The 23,552-nt window shown below is 43.4% G+C and overlaps 1 protein-coding gene across 1 annotated transcript in view; it reads left to right on the plus strand.

The window, feature by feature from the left end:
- gulp1a (GULP PTB domain containing engulfment adaptor 1a) overlaps positions 1-23,552 on the plus strand; it is an 88,727-nt gene that overhangs the window by 22,216 nt on the left and 42,959 nt on the right. Inside the window, exon 2 of the mRNA XM_079357207.1 lies at positions 14,987-15,072. The gene's annotated coding sequence lies outside the window, so the exon portion shown is untranslated. The remainder of the gene's footprint in view (positions 1-14,986; positions 15,073-23,552) is intronic.

Here is a 23,552-nt window from a genome sequence, read left to right on the forward strand (position 1 = left end):
CCGCCCTCCAGGAAAAGTGCCACCGTTATTTGTCTTTTTTTTATTATTCCTGAAGGGTGCTTCATCCTGGCCCCAAAATGACAGCTGATGAATATGAATTGAAGCAGCAGCGTCGGCGAGCACAGCATTATCATTTATAAAGAGAAGCAGCAGTGAAGCAAAAGTATCTTCACATGTGGGCTCGTCTGGACTTCTGTGAAAACGTTTTTAACAAAGAGATCACAGTTCCAGGTCACAATTGAAATCCTTCTCTTCAGTGAATGAACTCGTCAACTCACCAATGTAACACAAACATGTCAGTCTGACCTCAGGCTTGGTTCCTTGATAAGTAAAAGTTTGTTGCTTTGTGTTCTGCGATGACGCTGATCAAAAAGCTTCATTTAGTAGCTGCTCCCCTGACAAAGGCGGCAGGGAGGTTACTTTGGGTACAAGGACACGACACGAGCTCAGAACTTTTTTGATTGCAGCGGCTGAACAGCTGTTCCTTACAGAGTCGGCAAGGTCATGTGGAGTGGAATTCATACGCTGTCGATCATTTAGAATTTGTATTTGCTCTCAGGGATTAAAGAGCTCAATCACTGCGACACATATCCATCTCTTGGATCATTTTATGGGAACCTGGAGGACAAATGTGTGATCGATGTAGATCCACGAGGGGAGGAAAAAGGCAGAGGAGAGCGAAGACATCAAGATGCGAAGAAATCCTTTTCAATGTCAAACACATGATCGAGCAGCATCCAATACAGATGAACCAAACAGTACGACATCTATACGAGGACGTACATAGCCCTCTAACTCAGATACATTCATTTCACTTATTAGCATACATTTACTGTGTGAGACTTTGGGCTAATATCTGATCCCTGCGCCTCTCATCACATCTGTCCCTCGTCGAGGATCTTATAGTGCAGCGGTCCCCAACCTTTTTTGCGCCACGGACCGGTTCAATGTCAGACAATATTTTCACGGACCGGCCTCTAAGGTGTGGCGGAAAAATACAACACAATAAAATGATACGATCAACGTGCTATTTTGTAAAATATAATAATAAACGTGAATCCACTGTGTAATCCTATGGAACTTTATTAACAGCGTTTCATGAAATGCGCCAACAACATAACATCAGTAACATCCTCTCTGTCCCCACGCTCTTGGGTCACTATGGTAACGCTTAAGCATGCCTTCACAATAAGATACTCCACAAACAAATCAAAAATAAAATAAAGTCCATGAAAATATTTAACTCACCATAACCCTGAATCAATGAGAGCCCTGAGTTTTGAAGGCTTCATTGCCTCATTGGAGAGCCGGTCGCCGCATATTATGCAGAGCGGGCTTGATGCGTGGGAATCACCTGTCGCGATAAATCCATATTTCATGTAGGACTCCTAATATTTCCTGTTAAATGAAGGTTTCTTTTTCTTTGTGGTCCAAGGTTCTTCTTCTGTCTCCTCACTGGGCCTTTTCCCCTTCCCAAAGAATTTTTTCAAAGACGTCTGTTTGTTATTCATTTTGCTAGCTTGTGGGTTTAAAATGAGCGGTAATGTATCACGTGACGAGACGAGCAGCTTGATGTAACCGAGAGAATCCGGTGGTTTTCAAAATAAAACAGTGTTCAGACTCGGATTACAAATAAAACGGAAATAATGTAAATTATTATTTTTTTCTGTGCGGCCCGGTAGCAAATGACTCACGGACCGGTACCAGTCCGCGGCCCGGGGGTTGGGGACCGCCGTTATAGTGGACAGTTTCACATCATGGTCACGTCTTCTTTTTCATCTTGAGCTATAATTGATGCTAGCTAGCTAACTAGCTGTGGAAGCTAAAAGAGCTGCGTGTTGTCATCAACCTCACAATTCAATTCAATTTCAATTCTTTGGATCACGATTTGATTTTGATCAATGTGCTATCAATTTAATAATACACACACTCAGATTTATTTTATCGTTTTATCGTTTGCTTTGTTCTTTAATAAAGAATAAAACACAGAAGTACAGGATGATCTAGAGTCCATGTTTATTCATTCACAGCGCCCCCCAATGGAAAGAGGCGTGGAAAAATCGATCTCAGGATTTCCCTGAATCGATATTGAATCTGGAAAACGATAATTGCAATGCACTGATGAATCAATGTTTTTAAGCAGCTTTAGTGGCGAGTGGTGTAAAGATAAACAGACGTGCATGGATAAGTGATTTTTAACTGTTAAAGGTCACAGCGTCTACAGACCATGTTTGGCTAAAGTGTCTGACCTCAGGCTGCTGATGGATCTGAGCCCAGTTATAGAAGATAAAACAGGAGCTGTGTGACTCGGTCACATTTCACCTCCTGAATGATTGACAGGTGGCTTCACAGGCTGATTTCTTTAAATATATGATTGTTAATGTTTTTTTGTTTTTACATTGGCTTTAATGTCGAGTACTTTTTCTTCTCGGTTTCACAAATGAAACAGACAATCTTTATTTGCTCCTCTTACAAATCCCATTACACTTTAAACCACCTCCATGTGACAGAGAGCCTTTATTTCCACGTGGGGAGCTCGACGCTCTCTAACACGGAGTACCAGCTTCAATCTCTGCCTTCATGCTTCACCTCGGGGATCCGGAGCGCACTTTGAGAGGAATCCCGGCCTCAGAGTCGAACTGCGAAATCTGAAGATGCGTTTCGCTTGCTTAGTTACCCTCAAGGCTACTTCCTGTCACAGCCGCTCGGTGCGCTGACAGAGAAGGATGGCCCCTTGGCAGATTGCTTTGGCCACTGGCCCATACATGCACTGAACTTAAAAGTTGGCACGAGGTCTGCCTTCCTGTGTGTGAGCAGAATCCACACCAGTGGACTTCAGTTCATGAATCCTCCATGTGAAGCTGTGCAGAAATGCACTCAAACTTGTCAGATCAGTGTCTCCACCCAGCAGCTACAGTAAGGTCGACACACAGATTGTACTCCGACAGGATGTTGGATTCAGTCACATGTTAGAAAATGGTCAAATAGTGCCGACATTGTTACTGTAGTTCTGCAAATAGTGATTTGATGGTAATGAGTTTTTTTTAATTCTATTTCTCAAAGTCCTTCTACCTGTTTAACCTGAGCTAAAAGGTGTTACACTCTGTGGCGCGACAGAATTCAGACGTGAATTTTATCACACGACATGTGGAGGAGCGAGACGTTTCATCATGCACTTCAGTTCAAAGGAGTTGTAAGGTGGACGTTTCTATATCTGTGTTGAACGAATGAGGAGGACATTATCAAACAGACTTGTGGATCATCTTAGATTTATTTAGCCATGGTCAAAGAAGAACTCATCTCCTCGACTCAAATGTCAAACATCTATGTTAAGCTAAATCTCTCCGACAACAACAGACACTTGGCTCCAAACCAAATATAACTCTGCTGCTACCGTAATAAGATCTCTTACACATGTATGTAGTACATCTTCACAAACCTAAAAGAATTACTCTCACATGGTTGACACTATTAAAAGATATGTCCACAAATTTATCAAGATGAATGAATCCATGAAAACACGTACTATCAAGTGTCATGTTCAGTTTGAGCAGCCCAGTGATGGTGACCTCTGATTGGACAGACGTCTCTCTGCTCACTTCCCCCGCTGCGCTTCAGGTGGAGCTCTGCTAAAAGTCAACAATTTTAAAATGGTGCAAAGTAGCATGTGCCCTGAGCTTCGTGACGGGCTGTGTGACAGCAGCAGGACGTCTGCTTGACATGCGGTGAAACACACACTCTGCGTGTGTGAATGAGCTGTGAAGAACCAGACCACCGGTGTTTCTGTTAGCATCGCTCCGCCTTCGTTCTATGTGAGACAAATCTGGACAATGTAATGCAAGCAGCCTCGTCTCACACTGTCAGTTCACTGTCAGTGCCTGGATGTTACTGTCAGGAGCGTTGGCTCTGTGCTGCAACACGATTGAAGGCTCACGCTGTTGAGTTTTTATTTTTAGAAATATCGAGATAGAGGTTTGCAAACATGGATCTCTCATGACCAAGCAGCGACCCTCAGGGTTGAAAATTGAAGCGGATGTGGAAGTGTAAAATCCTGCAGTTCTTCCAGTGTCCACAAGTCACGTACACATTACACAGTACACATGTTTACATCCTGGTACTGAAATGAGACTGGTGTGATTGTCTTTATGGGCACTCACTGTGCTCGAGGGGGAACACATCTGTTCAACGAGTTCTTCATGGTCAGGCATGTAGCTGACATGATTGACAGGTGGGCGTGTTTGTTGAGAGGCTTTAAACCCCGGCTGATCGTCCTCCGGTGTCCCCTGCAGGAACAGATGACCTCGTCCTTTAACACTTCCTGTCTGTGCTCGTGACCTGCACTGAGAGGAACTAAAGCACAGGTGTCAAACTCCAGTCCTGGAGGGCCGGTTTCCTCAGACTTTCAGACGTCTCCCTGCTCTAACACGCCTGCTTTAAACCAACGTGTTGTCATCAAGCTCTGCAGAAGCCTGATAACGAGTCACTCATTGGATTCAGCTGCGTCCGAGCAGGGAGACGTCTAACAGTCTGAGGAAGCCCGGCCCTCCAGGACTGGAGTTTGACACCCCTGAACTAAAGTAACAAGTGGCTGCTAATCCAACACGCTAACTGCTGTGACTGTCGGTCCAGCCTTCAATCAGCTGCAGGTTGACTTCATGCCATGTTCGAGTTTTCAGTTCACTTCACCATCAGAAAGCTACATGTAAAGGTGAAAGACAGACAGGTCACACAGTTGACCCGTAACACACCTCAGGCTGAGTGTTTGTTATTCACACGTTTTGATGTGAGACGCCCCTCAGGGAGGGAGACGGTGGAGGCTGTAAATGTGTTTTATGTTCCTGAAGCCTCCAGCGGATCTTCTTCTAGAGGAACTGTAAAACTGAGCCTTTGTGGTGTTGGAGTTCAGCACACTGATGGCACAAGTACTGAATATGTGAAGTATAATTTAATGACTTCAACAATGCGGTGACATTTCCCTTCATGTTTGCTTTAGTGTACATCGTACAAGAGGTCCAATCATTTACACTGATGGCTCTCAAAGCAAGGCCGTATTCCTTCATGTCAAGGATTCATTGTGATCTAGATTTCAGGACGTATCACTCACCCCAGCTCTCATTCAACCATCTATTCAAGTGCTTAAAAATAACCCCATCCTGTAATCCTACTAAACATTGTTTTGAGTCAAACTTCCCAGTTTCAAAGCATTCCTGCTCTTGTGTTTGTCAGTGGAGAGCGGCTCAGCACGGCCTCCCATTATCATCTATCTTTAGAATAGCCCACTTTACACAGCCCTGCTCTCTCCGACAGTCTGCATGAAAGGTAATGAGAACTGATGGTTCCCCTTCACAATGACTCAAACTAACAAATGGTCAAACATGTTCCCGTCAAATAAGGAATCAAAGCTGGAGTGGGCCATCCACGCGGACAGGAGCAGGGTCCTGGGCGCCGCACATTGAAAAGATCTTTTTTTTTTTTTTCCCAGAATACATTTGGATTGAAGTCTGAATAAACAGCACTTTAACCTCAAGAAGAGCCGGTAAGTGTAAATGCACATCTTCAGAGTGAATAATATGAGGCTGTTATAAATGCAGCTTGTCCTCTCTGTGACACTGCTGATTCACTCTGCTCAAGTCTACTTCCCACTTCTTCAAGTTTCTAGCAGTGGATACGTTAAAGAACTCAACTTTGGTTTGTTTAGGAGAACATGTTTTAAACAGATCTGTTTTTTTTCCCCTTTAATGGCCTTTGCCCATCTCCACATATTTCAACAACATCCACACAGTGTATCTTGTTGAGAAAACCGAATGATTTAAAAACCACAACAATCTCTGTCTCGATGATGTGTTCAGGATCAAAACACTGGTAATGTGCATGCTCAGGGGATCAGGCTCTGGTTATCTCGATGAAGCGAGCCCCCGCTCTAACAGGGATGGCTTTAGTCATGGCCTCCTTTAAACACATGTATGCACAGGAAGAACTTCCTGACTGCAAAGCTGAACTGCACAGCAGCAGCTGGAATAAACATGAAGGTAAGCAGAGACCGTCATAATGAGTGTGAGGAGTCGGAGGAGAAAGCATTGTGACGGATAATAATCCTGCTAGATCAGGATATACTTCATTGTCCCTGGAGGGAAATTGTTCCTGGACTCTAACCTGCAGTTACAAGAGAATAAAATAATGAAATATATAAATATAGATCACACAGAACAGTTCCACTTCTACATAAAAAAACACCTTCTTGCAGCAGTAATATTGGCATGTAGCACGGCCCCTCACCTCTTATTCAGATTGTTAGCGGACATTGGCACAGATGGGGGATTCTGGATCCTCTTCCCGAGGGTCAGAGCTGAAACTCGGAGTGAAGATTGTGGCCCTGATCAGACACTGTTCTCTGTGGCTGTGTAACGACAGGCTGCTCTCGCAGTGTTTGGAGAGATGGGTGTGTTTTTCTGGGTGTGTGACTTGCACAAGACGAGTTCTCAGCGATTTGAACTGAACAGACAAGTGTGCGTAGCAGGCTGTTATCTCGGATCACATCACGCTTTCACAAACGGCAGCGCACATTCCTGCCAACCGCCACGGACTCTCAGTCTGCGTAAGAAGTGCACATGCTGTTCCAGTCCAGAGCAGAGACCCCCGTCCTCCAGCTGAGGGTACGAGCCAGCTGACAGGCTGTAGCTATCTGCACCACAGTGATTTACTGAGGATGGATTATAGCCTCTAATAACTCACAAACAGTTTCAAGGTCTAATTCATAAAGCATGTCCTGCTCTATTCAAGTTGCCTTGTTAACAGTTAATGCAGGTTTACAGTCGTCCATACGTGTGTGTCCAGTTCAGTTTGATTCCTCTGAAATGCTAAGAGTTCAGACTGTGAGGTGCATGCAGCCTTTCCTAGCATTCTGCTGCTTTGAGTAATCGACGTTAGCTCCTCTGTGTCTCACTCACAGCTGCCCTTAAAGTTTTGGAACAAATCAAACAGATCAAATCCACTTTTATGGGGCAAAATATTAGAATTATTCAGGAACTTGACTCTTGGCCTCTCCAAAACCTGAGATCAATTGAATCTAATTGAATTCATTCTTTATTTGAATAACAATAATTTATATCCTCAGTTAAACCCAGTGTTAACCGAAGTGGACACTGTTGCTTTAGGAGCATGACAGAGTTCAGATGAGAGGCTTTTCTGGCTTGGAGGGAGCACAGGACCCCTGTGGAGTCTGACTGACAGCTCTGGACTTAAACAGCAGCCCACACATTTATTATTTCAGTCCATTTGGTTAGAAAACAACTTTCAAAGATCAGTCTGTATACATCAATACATGAACACATGCTGGGTGCAGTTTTTCACCCTCTTACTCGTCAGTACAGCTCAGGCTGCTGAAGTCCTTCATGTTCTGAATGGTGAATTACTGAATGGAAAACACGGGTTTGAAACTGGATGTAGAATAATGGGCCGGTGTAGGAGAGTGAAGAGGAAGACATCACAGATACAACTAAATATAAAAAGGATAAGATCAACTTAAAGGAAGAACCACACATGTCATACGTGTGTTTTGGTATGCATGGGTTCAGGATGTTTGTCTGTCAGCCAGATACTGTCTGACTTGAACCTCTGTTTGTGTAAACACCAAGCAGACAGCAAAGAAGGGGTGGCGATGAAGGCCAACTATTACGTTGCCTCACGACGCCTTTGTCTCGACCAAAAAGTTATACTTGAACACACCACAAAGACTACAGCCGACCAGCACGTAGGTTCTGTGCATGTGTGAGAGGAAGCAGCAGGCAGCGGCGAACCGTTGTTGTGAAAGGATAAGACCAATCCTCACACCAATCGTCGGTCTCAACTCGTATCAAGGCACTTCTAATCGAGATTCATGTCTGTTGAAGACAGCGCTGGCGTTGTTAGCTTTTGGTCTTTGAATGAAAAAAGTGCAGGTCAGAGATTTGTGTAAAAGCGTGAGCCTATCATCCTGTTTTCTTGTGTCACCAATCCAGAAATAACCTCAGCAGCTGCTCTTATAGACTGGAGATCAAATCAAACTAAGTCATAGCCACCTAAAAAAAAAAAAAACTTGACTCTGGTTAACAACTCAGCTTGGCGTAGACGTCACTGTTCATGTTGTCAGTTTCAGCTTTATAGTTGGAGTGTTTGTGTTTCAGTGAGAAGCAGCTCGATGGCATCATGCTGGACTCTCTCACAGTCGGAGGTCTTCATGATGCACCGTGAGTTTCAGGACAGTAAGGTTAATTATCTCTCTCTCTCTCTCTCTCTCTCTCTCTCCAACCCGTTTGTGATTAAAGATGTCAGAGTCATTCGTACTGATTACCTGGGCTCAGTGGTCTGTCATGCCGTTCCACCAGAAACATCTCGAAGCACACAGGAAATTATTTTTAGATCCTTTCACTTTCACAGTTAAAACCTCTTCATATACTTACAACACTGTTTGACCAACCCTGAACGTCAGTCCATTTCAAATGAATGTCTTAAAAGAGAACTAAAGGTGAGAGAAGGCTCTTTGAAGATGCAGGTGAAGCAATCGTCATCGACTTAAGTTCTTCACTCGTATCATGTTGGATCTGCATTACAAGCTCTGAGCAGGCTTCCCTTACGTACTGTGTCATACACCACGCCTGCTGAGATTCAGATCATTTTAAAGTGATGTACCATGACGGTATATGACAGTCCTGCTAACAAGTAGCCCATGTGTGTTGGTTTGACTCGCTCAGGTTGCTGCTTCAGTAGTTAAAGTGTCAGCGCTGTGACAAAGCTTTGTTTGTAACGCTCAGCTGGGGGGGTTTGTTGTTTGCTGAAACCCTGAAACCACATGTGAACACACACACACACACACACACACACACACACACACACACATTCACACACTTTACAGTAAGAAACGTTCATCCTACAGCCGGGCTCAGCACAACCACAGATGTGCAGTCTTTCAGATTTATTTATTTATTTATTTATTTTCCAAATTGGAGCCGTTGTTCTGGTAATGTTTGATCAATAATTGAAACCCCTGTGTTGTGTTTACCTGTCCGTCAAAGGTCTTGCTGCATGCACACTGGGGAGAACCTGATTAACGCCTCCCTGCTCACATGGAATTACAGTTCAACCTAGCCTGACTGGAGCTGACACACAATATCAGTTAGTGGTTAAAGTGGGTCAGGTTGTCCATTGAATCTGCAGAGTCCCTTTTTCTCCTTAGAGAACACTGAAGGAGATGCAGTCAGGCTTTGCCTCATGAACATTTTCTGTGTTGTGTGTTTGGCTGGCAAGGTCTTTCTCGATGCAGTATATGACATGAGCATAACAAGCATGTGCACCTTGCTTATTATTTCCAGCTTTTTTTTTTAAATAGACTCATTCAGAGTACATCTCATTCAATAATAATCCAACTTCATTTTCTCCTGCCTGTATGTGCTGACGCACAGAAGGACGCATTCCATTCAGCTCCAGCCCAGGTGATGAAAACACTTTTGTTTTTTTAACCTCCCTGGTCTCATTTCTGGAGTTTTCTCAAATCTCTCGAGGAACATTTTTCTCAATAGCCGGAGTGCGGGGGTTTGGGGATGCAGGCAATTTTCAAAAGTCAATAAAAATTGATTTGAAGAAAAAAAATGTCACTGCACTGTATATATACTGTAAGTGTAACTACTGTATGAATTCCTCCCAGGGAACATGTGCGATATGGGTTCATTTCAGCCATAAATACATTCATTTTCCCATGAGCACCTGCGTACACACAAGTGTGTTTACAATGTATGTGTATGTTTTTTAGTCATATAGTGTAGTGCCTGTTTATTTATAAAGAACAGGACGTGGGTGAATAGAGGATGGTGACAGACTAATGGCAGCGTGGTGAATATTGAAGTGTTAGACAAGGCCAGTTATAGCAGCTGCTGGATCTTTCTACTCTGCTGTCTCTGTTAGCCTGTGAATGCTAACAGGCTAACAGAGACAGCAGAGTGAGCGTGATCATTTTACTGCAGAAACAATGAAATCAATCATTTCCTAAGTGATTTTCATCTCTACAGTCTGTAAAGCCGCAGTTGTGTCATGGTCAGCTAAAAGGCAGGAGTGATGATTAAACAAATGCAGATCGTGTTATTTAATTATTGGATTAACATGCACACACGTCAGTTGTCCAATCACGTTAGAGGAAATAAAAACATTAGACTTGTCTATGCAGAAAGTGTTGCCCAGTGGGACTGGAGACAAACCTGACTGGTAAACATTTGAGGTCTTACAAACATGTTCATTTGTCCCTCATAAGCACACAGAACTGAGCCAGTATGATTAGGAAGCAAATCAAATCAATGCGGACAGTTTACCAGGTATGAATAATCCCATGACTTTCTGTTTTACATTTTCTAAAGATTTATTTTAGAGCATGTTTGGGCCTTTTATAGAGGTAGGACAGTGGACAGAGAGAGAGATCAGAGAGAGAGATCAGAGAGAGAGAGAGAGAGAGAGGGGATCGACATTCGAGAAGGGAGCCACAGGCCGGACGTGAACCCGGGCCGCCCGCGTGAGGACGAGAGCCTCGATATATGAGGACGCGCGCGTGAACCACTGCACCACCAGAGCCCTGTATTCTACATTTAGAAGTTCAACATCTTCTGCTGTTTTCCTCCAATGTGTGTTTCTACTTGAGCCAACAAGGTGTCACTGAGGAGCTGAACAATCATTCACATTCAATTTGATGGAGATGGAGAACAGGCCTCGTTTCTTTTGGCTGCCATTAGCTTTCTGTAAACTCACTTGCTATTTCCACTCGACCACAAAGAGATTTCAATTCTTTGCCATATCCTTTAAACACTTGAACACCTAACATCCGAAACCCTCAGAACAGACTGAAATGGACCGCTTGGTTGCAGCAGAAGAAATTAGCATTTATTGATGAACCCTATTATAGCACAAGCAGCTGTTTTTAAGTGAGGTTTTTAGAATCTGAGTCACAGGTCAGATTCATTGCCCTTTCCCCAATATCGGCCATTAAAAGCTGAAAAAAATGTTGTCGTAATCAACGTGAATGATGGCTCAATTCACAAGAAGAAGCAACATTTGCCATCAGTGACCTATGGTCCAAAGCTTTAATTGAAAACCATTATTAAAGGTTGAGCTCTCCATTTCAGTTTCCTCGCAGAGCTGCTCTTGATATTCTGAACAGTTCATTGGGGTGTTATTTAAAGCACACGCTCATAATCCTCTCCCATTGTCAGTAGAAGCAAAGAGCCCTATAATGTACCATGAAGGATGAACTATGAAGAAAGCCTACGAGTCGCAGAGTATCTGCTCATTACTTCCAACAGCTGATGCATTTTCAAGACGTGCAGTGTCTCTCTGTGCAGGTCAGGACGCTGCACTCGGCAGCTTGTACCGTCTGTGCACAGGACCTGACATCTGCCCGTGGCATGCAGAGAGTCCTCCCCGCAGGAACTGGGATGGGTCCGAGCCAGGCTGGAGCTATCTGTATGCCCGTCGTCCCTTATCTTTGACTTCCAGCTTGTTGCTGACTGGATTTGAGCTTCTGCCCGATTTGATGGTGTTTTTGTTATCAGCTAAACTCGGGCATCAAAGCCCAGAAGGCAGGAAAAGGATTTTTTGGACAACTTTATTTTTTATAAAAGGGATTATCATACTGGGTGGGGGGGGGGGGCGGTGTTATGATGGAAGTTGCTACCCAACTCAAGCTCAACGATTTCGATTTCGAGAACACATCTTCTACATGAACCTCGAGCAACATAAAGAGCTGCTTTGAGGCTATGGTTGGATGGAGATGTCTTACATTGGATTTAGTGCATTAGTGTTACACCGATTACACACCTATGTTGGATCATAATCTAATCTTCTGGGTCAACTATTTATTTCTGTAATTCCAATGTTTTCCTTTTTCATCGAAGGCGTCCCCAGGTCAAAGAGCTGTTATTACAAGGAATCACCAATCACAAACCTTGGACAGGAGGTTTGATTTGTTTTTTACTACAGATGGACAATTAACATGTGGGGGGAATGTTTCCGCTGTAATGGATCCACATTTTTAGATTCTGAATCAAACCAGGACATCCAAAAATCATTATAAAAAAAAAAAGTCCTTTCTTACATTCTAAGGGAATGTTTTCCCAGCAGCCACTATGAGCAAGGCGAACCTGCTGCTGGCATTTACGTCCTCTAACCCAAAGCCCAGTGCGTGTTTACGACAGCATTGTTCATTTCTTTGTTCTCCTACATTAGTCAGGATAATGTAAAGTGAGAAGTGAACTCATCTGTCGCTGAGAGAAGTGCTGCACAAACTGTTTCCTGAAGATGCTCACAGTAAAGGAAGACTTTTCTTTAGTCAGCTTTGTTTTTAACTGTGATGGGAATTACATTTCAAGGACGGAGGGGGTGTTGAGTTTCTGAAGGGTACTTATTCCCAAGAAATCCTAAAAAGAAGTTTTAATGTGATTTCAGTGCAACAGAGAAACTCAACAGCCTCAATTTGAATAAATCCCTGTTTGATTTCCCTCCATGTTGTTTTGATTTGTGCAAGATGTCTGCAATTTGTCACTGCACGAGTGACTGTGTCGTCTTCCTGTGGACGTTGGTATCAGATTGTTGCTGAGGTATTTGAATTTTATTTTGCAGAGCAAAGCACAATACGGTGAACTCTCCACTGCTGCTTTGTCTTCCTGTTAATTCACTCTTTGATCCAATGCACACTGTCTTTAAAAAGGAACATGATATGAGTGCATACTCAATCTTCATCAGTATCTATCAACTCAATCTTCCATCCTGTCCTCACTCAGCCCAAGATCTTCTACGTTTATTCACCGTCTGCCCTTTACATCTATCTCTGAATGTCATTACCCACAATCCCTCCTGGCACTTCCATGAGAAGGAAGAAATACTAGAGTGAAACTGTGGCCCTCATCGTTCCCCTTTAATGCTGAAAGGTCCTTTGGAACGTTTTTTTAATTTCTCAGATAGCGCTCCGATAAAACCTCAAACAGCACGATGCTTTCTGGAGAATCTTCATGAATCTAAGCCTCACCCACGCCAGGCTGTCACATGGCTTTTGATTCTCGATTTGCCAGAGAAGCATTTTATTGATTTTCCAGACTGCCTTTTGGTGAGTGCTTGATCAATGTGTTTGTTTTTGTTCTCTTCAAGCGATTAATATACCCTGACAGCTCACAAATCTGTCGCTGACACACTGCTCCAAAATCAATAGCATGCAGGAACAGACATGCACGTCATGCACACGTCCCGGTGCTTAAATCAACACTATTAGAATTTGAATGTTTTCAATGTTCATGTGTCAGCATCTTTGAAAAGATTCTCTGATTGTGTAATTTTTTATTATTATTATTATTATTATTTCTGAGCTTCCCCACTCTCGTCAGCACCGAGTGCTTTCTGAGTCCTCGTCTCTCAAAGGGTGCTGACGGGAGTCACACTGGGTGTGTGCTGCTTCATAATTTCAGGCTTAACTGTGCTCCACTCGTCAGGCGGAGCTTGACACAGGTCAGGCTGCGTGAAAATAAAATAAAAATGGTATTTACTTTATTTGAGCACTCATAACGGAGATTTGATTCACAGTGTGTGGGAATGGTCAGCAGTGCATCAACTGTTATATTCCCTATAAAAACACAGATCACAGGAGAATGTGATTCTTCCTCTTATTTTATATTAAAGTACCAATTCAAGAATAAAACCAACATGTTCAAAATAAATTAAATTCAGCTCTTTGATTGACCTTTGTAGGATTTGCATTGAACACAAGAATAATATCTTCATCTGATCGGATCTCTCCTCTGGCCTCGCCTCCTCTCCTTCCCTCTCCTCTGTCTCACCTCCTCTCTTTTGGCCTCGCCTCCTCTCCTCTCCTCTAATCTGTCTCCTCCCCTCTCTTCTCTACTCCTCTCCTTCCCTCTCCTCTGTCTCACCTCCTCTCTTTTGGCCTCGCCTCCTCTCCTCTCCTCTAATCTGTCTCCTCCCCTCTCTTCTCTACTCCTCTCCTCTCCCCTCTTCTCTGTCTCACCTCCTCTCTTTTGGCCTCGCCTCCTCTCCTCTCCTCTAATCTGTCTCCTCCCCTCTCTTCTCTACTCCTCTCCTCTCCCCTCTTCTCTGTCTCACCTCCTCTCTTTTGGCCTCGCCTCCTCTCCTCTCCTCTAATCTGTCTCCTCCCCTCTCTTCTCTACTCCTCTCCTCTCCCCTCTTCTCTGTCTCACCTCCTCTCTTTTGGCCTCGCCTCCTCTCCTCTCCTCTAATCTGTCTCCTCCCCTCTCTTCTCTACTCCTCTCCTCTCCCCTCTTCTCTGTCTCACCTCCTCTCTTTTGGCCTCGCCTCCTCTCCTCTCCTCTAATCTGTCTCCTCCCCTCTCTTCTCTACTCCTCTCCTTCCCTCTCCTCTGTCTCACCTCCTCTCTTTTGGCCTCGCCTCCTCTCCTCTCCTCTAATCTGTCTCCTCCCCTCTCTACTCCTCTCCTCTCCTCTAATCTGTCTCCTCCCCTCTCTACTCCTCTCCTCTCCCCTCTTCTCTGTCTCCTTCCCTCTACCTCCTCTGCCTCCTCTCCTCTCCACTGTCTCCTCTCCTTTCCTCTGTCTCCTCTCCTCTGTTCTTACCTCCTCTCCTCTCCTGACATTTTTCTTATTTCAAATGAACTCTTTGTTGCTTTTGTTATACCTACTCACGCTCCATGATACAGCGTCATTGGGCGGTGTCTTTTTCCTGCTCTCTTTCCTAGCACAGAGCTTCTCTATAATATGTCATTATAATATTTATCAAACAACTGCAGCGTCTGTGATTTATACTTTGCACTTGACTGTATTGGATGTATGTCTCAGTCACTCTGTGTGACTTTAATAATCAGCCTTTAAAGAGATGACTGTTTGTGAGATGGCTGTGAAGGGCCTGATGTAATAACTGCAGCGAGCAGTGCGTGTGTAAGAAGCCCGATTGTAAAGTGTGTCGTCTTCTTGTCTTTTTCTGTCCACAGAAGATGCACAACGAAGGAGCAGCCGGCAGCCTTTAGATGAGTGAGGCTCAACAAAGCAACCTGAGCATCGACAGTCCACACTAACCGTAAGGCTCCATGTCTGCTGTCTTACTCTCGGCACAGCTGTCTCTGAAGCTATTCTCATTAAGGATCATTATATTTCTCCTCCTACTTCAAACCCCCTCAGCCATCATCGTCCCAGTGCTCACACCTGTTTATTGTTCTGATCAGACGCTTGCACTGCGAGTTATCGGAACAAAAGGCAGCGAGTGGCGAATGTGAGCGCCCACACGCGCGGCGCGCTCTGCTGCGTGTTCCTGTCAGGGCGCCTCTGTGTAGACAGGGAGGAGGTGACTTTGTGATGCCATTCTGTTTTTTCTTCTTTTTTTTTCCCCAGAACTTGTTTTGATGCTGAATGTGACATTTCTGCTTTGCACTTATAAGAGCGTCATTCAAAGCACTACAGCTCTGGTGAATGTCACGCTGTAATACAGAGACTTCTAAAGGCTCCAAAACACCTCTCATCGTGATTATAGTTTTTTTTATTTACAGCAGCCCACAATGCACGCACGCACACACACACACACACACACACACACACATACACGCACACACACACATACACGCACACACACACACACACACACACACACGTAGGAGCAGAAAATATAACCACTACAAATGTGAACATGGACTAATATTTTCAAATGTTTTCATCTCATGTACCATAAAATACAAATGAATGCATTCTAAGTGCAAGTATCTGTGCTGGAGAAAGCTTTACATTTTTAATGAGTTACCAAAAGACCCAAGAATTCTAATTTGGTGCCTGGAGAAATGAAAACAGAATTGACTTTAAGTCTTGTCAAGTATTTGAATCAAAGACTTCAGATTTGTTGCAGTGTGTTCGTCATTAGCTCATTATTCTGTGTACATTACTTTGTGACAGTTCACGGACTGCCTTGAAATGAAAGACTCATTTGAACCCTCATCTGACAAGAGTGCCGTGATGAAGCTCAGCCATCACCACGTCTTTGTACGTTCAACCTGCGACACAGAGTCATATTGGTGCTGTGAGGTCACGGCACATTTCAGCACAGCGGGAGCTCCACAAAGACACTCAGTCAGTCACATGCACAAACAGCGCCGCGCTCCTCCGCTGATACCGCCTCTCCGCTGTACACTTCTGTTACTACCTCTCTGAGGTCGTAGACACTCTGATTGAAGGTGAAGCGTCACAGGGTGAAGTGTTCGTCTGAAATAGGTCTATGGATGTAAAGAAATGAAGCTGTAATGCTGTGGTGCAGATTTACATTCAAAAAGAGCACTGTGTGTTTCTGCTCAAAGAGCTGCAGCATGTCTTCATGTGCTGGCTGTGTTTTCTCCCCTCGTCAGTTTCTCTGCAGCCTAAAGAGGTGTTTTGTCTGAATCTGTCTCCTGAGCTTTAAGTGCATCATTACTGCACTGGAAAGCTTTCCCCTGCACACGAGCTTTTCCTGGAGTCCCACCATTTGCTCCTTTTGTCGACTTATAGTGATGAACAGTCTCGTTCGTGTAGATGAATAGGATGTATGATTTCAATGATAATGACTTTCCTCTGCTTCTTTAGGTTAACCATTCTGTGTGATATCTGTGCATCTGGTAGCCTTGTGTAAAATCCACTGCATACTGTCCCTCTGACAACAGCTATTTTTACATCAGAGTTTGTCATTGTAAATTCCTTCCACAATATCGACTAATAAATCAAATCTGGCCTTAAAGGTCATGATTCACTATTCTTTTGGATTTCTATGTATTTGCACTCAGACACATTTCAGACATGATATCTGAATACAATCCAAAATTCAATTTGATGCCGTTCCCTTGAACCTTTATTTCTCAGGGTCCATGCATGTTAGGAACTTGGATATACAGAGGCCTAGCTCACATCCAGAGCACATCCTGTACATGTTTGTATTGTTTGAAATCAATGATGGAAGTCATGTCAGTATCACCAAGCAGACTAATCATGTAAAGAGCATGGAGACCTGACGTATAGTCACACATTGTTGTGGTTTAAGGAGCGTTTTTCACTGCATGGATATAACAACTTTTGGTTATGTGACACTGAGACAGTCAGAATTGTGCGCGGTGGCTCAGTGGTAGAGTCAGTTGTCTCTCAAACAGAAAGTCGAGGGTTCGATCCCCAGCTCCTGCAGCCACATGTGAGATGTGTCCTTGGGCAATAATAGCTCTATATTGTAAACACTGCTGATGAGGAAGCGGTGTGTGAATATGTGTGAATGGGATGAGTTGCTTCTGATGGTCTCACTACAGAGCAGCCTTCAGTGTGTGTGTGTGTGTGTGTGTGTGTGTGTGTGTGTGTGTGTGTGTGTGTGTGTGTGTGTGTGTAGCTGTGACCTGCAGTTTAAAACAGCTTTGAATAGTCAGAAGATGAGAACAGCACTCTACACGTTCAAATCTCTTTTCTATTTTTTTTGTGATGATTTAACTAAGAAGCTGAATTTCTCATAACCACATCTCATTCCACATAGTTGTAATTGTAACATTTAAAGATGAAGATGTGAAACGGTCAAATACATGCAGAGAGTTTAAAATGAGAGTGCATACATCCTTTTGTGCTTTACGTGCTCCTTGTTCTTCAGCGCAAACGTTTCGCACCGCTTCACTGTTTTATCATCGCTTTAGATAAGCTTTACTTTAAAAGAGGAGCATGTTGACTATGCACATTTATGAAGCATCTGAACAAAGCATGTGCACCAGTCATGAGTCGAGCAACTTCATTCTTCCCCGTGGTCTGGATCTCACCGCAGGTCCGCGATTCATCGAGAAAATCTGTGATGAAAAGTACATCTCACATCAAGGTCAAGAACGCTATTTTTCTTTTGTGTTGAATTCCGAGTGGCTGGCTTTTGTCAGGAAGTCAAAACTCCATTGTGCGGTGTATGTGTCTGCTTTTACTGGAGGCTTTATTTCAGAGGCAGCCAGGACACAGAGTGATAGAGAGGGAGGCAGACAGAAGGAGAGCGTTGTGCTGTAATGTCAAAGCTTTGATGTTTTCTTGTATTGAAAATGGCAGCGTTGTGGAAAATGTGATCAAAGATGTTTCTTTAATGGTTAGACCTCCCGTGAATGATGTGCCTGTTGCCTCTGCAGCAGCAAGATGGCACAACTATCAAATCAGCATTTACCTGCATCAAGTATTCACAAAGATGTTATAGAATCGATACGGCAGCAAATGCTGTGATGGCAGGTTTGAAAGGAACGTCGCCTAATGGCGCAGTTCACAATAAAGCCAGTTGGCGGCAGTAGCAGTCAAACTACAGGATGCAGCGCGTCAAAACAAACGAGCGTGGATGAGAGAAATATGAAAGCAACAGTTACGGCAGCATTTTAGATTTTTGCCAACATCAGGAAGTTGTGAGGAGGAGTGAGCCATGCAGGCTGCAAGCTACCCACGAACAAGGTGAAATACTCCAGCAACACCACCAATCTACTGACTACACATGACAAGTCGCCAGCTACAACAGCAGCCCTCGCTGCTATATTTGTAACGTCTTACACCTGTGTAGTAGAAAGGCTTCAGGCAGCTGAGTAATTAGAGTGAGCCACATTATAATCCCCACTCGTCGGTTTGTTAGAGGAATGAAGGTGCCACTGTAAAGCAGAAGGTTATTTTTGCATATAAGTGCAGTAACAGTCAGAATATTACAGTGCGTGCTTCCAAAGCCTAATTGCGCCCATCAGATAAAGTCGTTCTTTTAAAGTGTTGCAGGAGATTTTTTAACCTCCTTTAAGACTTTTCCATTCTGCATGCACCTCGGATGTTGGCGAAATCATGGCATGAAGCCCTCCTCTGCTTTTTGAAAACAAAGCACGCCAGGCTCTCCAGTGTGGTGGGTTCATGTAGAACTGTTGCTGACAGTTACATATGGCACTGTAGAAATTACTTTGGCAAGATTTTTATGTTGGAGCCTGGGAACGCCTTATCATGCAGAAACAGGAGAGTAGTTTGGTAGTAAATTACTGAGGTAGATTTGAGCCATTGAAGTACTTCTTAAAGATTAATGTGAGTGTTCCCAGGTTTAGGGAGCATTTTTATTTCCTATGAAACACGTCTGCAACCTTCAGGGAAATGCAAATGCAGTGGGTACCTGCAATCATACGCTGTGCTACAATGTATTGGTCCCTTTCTGCTACTGTAGACCGTCTTCATTTATCTTTTTTACAACTTCAAACGTCATTATACTGACTCATTTAGCATCTAAATTGTATAAGGAGGGATTAAATGACATCAAAAAACATGTTTGTTCTCTCTTAAGAGGCAGTGAGGATGTTTTTCTTTTGCTGTCTGGGATGCAGTGTAAGCATTCATTCATCATGATCAACATGCTCTCTATCTTTATCCAAACACTTCATAAAAGCTGCCCTGCTCCTGCAGATATACTGTGCTTGGTCAGCGTCTTTCTCTCCCAAGGAATTCTGATAGTTCAGTGAACAACCAGACTCGTACGTCAAAGTGTAATCTTGAAAGTTCTCCAACACTAAAGATAAGTCTTTTGCCCAAGACAACTCTCTCTCTCTCGTGCGTGTTGACTGGCTGCAGAAAAGTCAGCGACACTTTGGGTTTATTGCAGAAGTTGAGGGTCATGATGTACATCTTAGCTTTAATACGATTGTAGAGACACGTGTAGACACATTGATAAGAAGTCAGGGATTAGTTTTCAGTTAAACTAATATACACTGTCCTTTCTAGATCAGCTCATTTGGTTGCAGACTTTAAAAAAAATTCAGGTCAGACCGAATGGTCTGAGTGGCACTGGAAGAATAACAGTCATAGTCATGGAGTACGTTGTAGTCTTTTTTTTTTTTCTTTGCCTGCACTCCCTGGTCCCAGACTGATTACTCAAAAGTGTGAAAACACTCTCCCACAAAGCCAGCCTTCAGCCACCTGGAGGCACAAGGCACAGTCCTTAAATATGTTTTTCATTTGACTTTCAATACTGTCTGTGAAAGAGATTGGAAGAAACCTAGAGTACCATTTCCAAGGCATAATTCACAAAGAGCCTGCGGTGCAACGCTGGCTCATAATTACTCCCATAAACATGACGAAGGACGGAAACAATGGGCTTCATTTCAAGTTTGTACACAAAAATCCCAAAGGGGTAAACATGTCAGTTTCACAATAGGCAAAAACAAAGTCATATCAATAATGAAATCCCTTCCATCTGCAAAATCGTCTGAGCAGCAATGATCTGCTCTTAAATGTGCAGAAGAGATCCAGAAGAGCTCTACAATTTACCAAGGAGCCTGAGACACAGACATTAATCAGTCACAATGAGCTGATGAACCTCGTCAGAAAGTTTCCCTCTCTATTTAGAAACTTTGGAGGTTGTCTGTTCCTTTAGACATTTTGAGCATTGATGATTGGGGAAGAGAAAGCAGTGATCAAACAAAGAGATGTTTGGTAAAAATCCATTAACCTGCCAGCAGCTTCGAGGATTTAGATAACATGAAATTTGGCTGCTTTGTATCATATCTCGCCTTGAAAAGCATCATTTATTAAGGGCGTTTAATTTCCCATGACTCTTCGTGCTCCTCGCGTGGGGCTCTCTGAAATGATCGTTTCCTCAGACTGTAAGCAGAACCACGAATGACTCACTGAGGACACGATGTGAGCACGGGCTTCGGATAGCCATCTTTTCACTTTGCATCAGGAGCCAAATCAAAGTCCCCACTGGTCATATTCTGAGCAGAACTGCAGGGAGAACGCAGCGTAGGACTCTGAACATGTCCGTTTCAAAGATAAACTAATCTGCTTCACAATACCGCCTGAATGAAAACGTCCACATTTGTGTCCACTAAGTTTGTGCATCAAAGCATGTGGAATTACATGGAATTGGATGGGAGCGTCTATTAAAGTTCTCTTCTCGACTTGATAGTGTATTCCTGAACTTTAATTAACCTATTGTGAGTTTGAAATGGAACTGTTTCCATAGAGATCTGTCGGATGCCTCACAAATCTGTGGGATTCTGACAAAGCAATATTCATAACGCTGACCAAACAAGCCTGTGTTTTCCATTTCCCCCCTCGGAGAATTCCACCTGCGGTCGCATGTTTGGCTAGTTAAAAGAAATACACATTACACAAAACTACACACATGAACAAGGCAGGATGAACAAAGACACAAAGAGCATTCACAGTTTGTTCTTTAGTTTTCTACCATGTTCATCTCAGTGTTTGCATTTCCTTTCTTCGTTCTTCCCTGCTGTTGCTTGTTTCTCTTGTGTGCATTTTAATTGTGTTGTTTCCAAGTTGATTTCTTTCATCACGTTCCTCCCTTGTGTTGCTTCATCCCTGCTCGATGTTTCTCCTCATGTTGCTGACTTTAGCTTTTTGTTGTAGTTTTTACCCCTGTGTGTGATGTGCAGTCTTACATCCTCCATGTGTGTGTTTCCCTCCCTTTTTGAGTGCCTTTCCTGGTTTCTGTGTCTGCCACACCTGAGTCTGTTTACCCTGTCTATCACGGCCACACAGAGGCCGGTATTATTTTAAATAAAAGTTTTAAAAAGTAATCAGGTCCACGTGCACTCAGTTCTCCAAAACATCCACGTCCACATGAACACGTAAAAATGTACTGTTGCGGCCGTTTTGAGCACGCCAAGCCAACTCTGCTCTCGACATGCAAGATTTGTCTTGCCCTTCTTCTGCAAGGACCGTTTCATGACAACGTTGTCCGTTCACGCGCCCATGCTCATCAGCATAGTGGGAGAGTAACTGTGTATGTTAGCAACGCTAACACCAGCACTCGTTTGACAAAGCACCTGAACGTCTTCACCCTGGAAGGAGCCCGCCTACATGTGGACTAGCTCTTGGTCCTGGTGCTTCATCCCTTCTGTGTCAGCTCCTTTGTCTGACCTGCCTGTGCTCCCGTGTTCCTTCCTCCTGTGATATATTCCCCGGTCCTTGTTGTTTCTTTTGGACTTTAATTGAAGATTAAATTAATACTTTTTTGCCTTTTGCTCTTCTTGTAAATTAGATATCTTTGGATTTCCTCCTCATTATTTTATTACTCAGTGTTGCAATAGTTCTATCCTCAAGGCCAACAAAGTGTAACACTATGTATAAGTGTGTCATAGTTTCATGCAGTGTTTGATACTATAATCTGAGAAGTGTTAATAATGTAATGTTTCTTCAAGGTCGGTCCAGCTTCTAATGACCGCTTACCCTTCGAACAATAAGGTGAATGTTTTGTTTCTGTTGGCGCTGAAGGTCGGTGAAAGTAGCTGAGTGATGCAGTGCTGTCTAAAGATATGTGACCTTGTTGGGTTGTGCACTCAATTTACTGAGACAAAAATAAAAGGTTGTCATTGGCACTAAAGGTCAGTCCTCTTATGATACAGAGCTGTTAAAGAAAGGTCTAAAGTAAAGTTTTAACGTTCAACAACATTGTGTTTCTTGTCTTTGAACTACCAGAGAACCCTTTGAGACCATTCTGATGCATTCATGTAGCGCTCACATCCCCTTGTAGTTAAAGACACAGATTCACATTTGTTAATAATTATGTCAAAATGTTACCTGCATTTTTGTATTTTAATTCAATTCAAGTGACTTCTGTAAACCTGCAGCTGATTGGTCAGACGGTGGATAAAATGCTCACTGTCATAAAAGCTTCATACTGGGAACACTGGATCAGTTTGAGTGCCCTGAACCAAACATGATGTCACAGAAACAGAGATTTCTTTCTCTGTGTTGTGATGATCAGAAATTATAATGATACCATATACAGACATCCTCAAGTCTTCAGGTTGATAAATAATGATAAATTGAGTGCTGATTTTGGAGCGTAAGCACATTAGATAGATTCACAATAATATATCTGCTGCACATGTTTATTTATGGACTTCAGTGAATTAATGTCAGTGTTGGACAGTAACAGCACTCCAAATAGCTAACGCTTTAACTACATGTTCCAGCAACTTGGTGAAGGTGTCGCTGTTTTCTGAATCAAATCACTTTTCAGAAGCTCAGAGCTGTTTTTAGTTTATTTGTATTGAAGTAGCATCCAAACAAGATCCATGTTCCCACAACAAAGTTGACACTCAGTTCAGTGCTTTGTCATGGTCCAAAATCAATCTTTTCAGGATGGGTAAGAAAGACATTTATTTCTAGTAAACTACTGTATATACTCCCAAATGACTGTGACATCATTGTTTAATCCCTGATGGATGGATGGATGGATGGATGGATGGGTGGGTGGATGGATGGATGGATGGGTGGATGGATAGATGGGTGGATTGATGGATGGATGGATGGGTGGGTGGGTGGATGGATGGGTGGATGGATAGATGGGTGGATTGATGGATGGATGGATGGATAGATGGATGGGTGGGTGGGTGGGTGGGTGGATGGATGGGTGGGTGGATAGATGGATGGATGGATGGGTGGGTGGGTGGATGGATGGGCATTTGTTTAGTTGTTTGGCTGTTTATTGATCGCACACCATGCTGATGTTGAGCTGCCCCCATTGTATCCTCAAACATGCACTTCTCGTGACTTTACTGT

The sequence above is a fragment of the Symphodus melops genome, assembly GCF_947650265.1.
Source record: "Symphodus melops genome assembly, chromosome: 12".
Lineage (NCBI taxonomy): Eukaryota > Metazoa > Chordata > Actinopteri > Labriformes > Labridae > Symphodus > Symphodus melops.